The sequence below is a fragment of the Phyllobates terribilis genome, unplaced genomic scaffold, assembly GCF_046119375.1.
Source record: "Phyllobates terribilis strain yellow unplaced genomic scaffold, ASM4611937v1 Scaffold_9__5_contigs__length_417890890, whole genome shotgun sequence".
NCBI lineage: Eukaryota > Metazoa > Chordata > Amphibia > Anura > Dendrobatidae > Phyllobates > Phyllobates terribilis.
Genome location: NW_027362769.1, coordinates 368,947,884 through 368,949,126, shown reverse-complemented (window position 1 = coordinate 368,949,126; position 1,243 = coordinate 368,947,884). Strand labels below are relative to the sequence as shown.

General features: G+C 48.6%; 1 long non-coding RNA gene across 2 annotated transcripts in view; it reads left to right on the top strand.

The window, feature by feature from the left end:
- Nucleotides 1–1,243, top strand: part of LOC141162283 (uncharacterized) — a 107,364-nt gene that overhangs the window by 542 nt on the left and 105,579 nt on the right. The gene's annotated exons all lie outside the window — the stretch shown is intronic.

The window sequence follows — 1,243 nt, the reverse complement described above, 5'->3', positions numbered from 1 at the left end:
ACACTATAATAAATATCACCGATAACCACGCCCTCAACTCCCCTACAGCCAATACGTTTTCAGAAACTCTTATCAAATCCACCCAATTAGGGTTGACATTAGTTACCATAGCGACGTAGTCCCTCCAGAAATGTTACATCAAATATTTTAAACTTTTTTCCTATTGGCTTCATCGTGAACGTAATTTTACATTAGCGCTTCAGTTTAACGGTTAATTTAAACAGACCGTCGATTGCCTTTACTAACAATGTCGTATGCATACTCCAGTCCCTTCGCCTGACCGACCAATAAAAGATCAGCTTTTTATCACGTGATATGATAACCACGCCTTTTTTTTACCCAGAGAGCGATGCGATTAATTTCTTTTTGAACCAAGTGGATAGATAGTATTGGCTTTGCCAGCAGCGGGCGGGGTCTTTTCACGTGACGTCAAGGACATTTTTTTTTTTTTTTTGCCCAATGAAAGGAAAGCAGGAAGCGGCTGAGGTTACCTGAGGTCCGCGGCGTGTGCTGGAACGCGCAGGGTAGGAGGCGTGGCCAGGAGAATTCGAACCACGCCGGCTGGCTGATTGGGTAGGGGGAGTGGTCAGCTCTTTAAACCGGAGGGGGCGTGGTCATCCTCCTAGAGATGCCGCCATGTTTTTCGTTGCCATGACGCCGTGCAGATTTTACCCATTCATTCCTGTTGAGACCCTAAATCTACAAGTTAAACCCCTGGCTTGACATTGCTTTATTGCATTGTTTGTGTGTTCCTGCGGCACAAAAACGTGTATAAAAACACATGAATAAGTGCAAAAATATGCATGGATTTTAGCTGCAGTAGAGCTGCGGATTTTAGTAAAATGGCCACTGACGAGCCCCCTGGGCTGTGGGGTGCCCGGTGCCGAGCCGTTAGATGCTGGGGGAATGTCACAGTGGCGATGACCCGGTCCGTGGCCCAGGGCGGTCAATAAAGGGGGTTATGTATAGGGGATTTATAGAGTTTGTGACGCCACCTGTGGTATGCGGCTAAAGGGAGCCGCAGCTGCGGAGCAGGTTCTCTGGAGCTGATGTTACTGCAGCAGGGATGGTGTGGCTCTCCACAGGAAGAGCTAGCTCCAGGGCAGTGTGGATATTGCAGGTTGTGCTGGGCGTTGTAGTGCAGGGGTTGATGGCACAGCAAGAAACACAGAGACAAGGAAGTGCAGTCCCAGGGTCTTTACTGGTGCTGACTAAACAAGCTGGGACTAGGGTACTGGCAAGA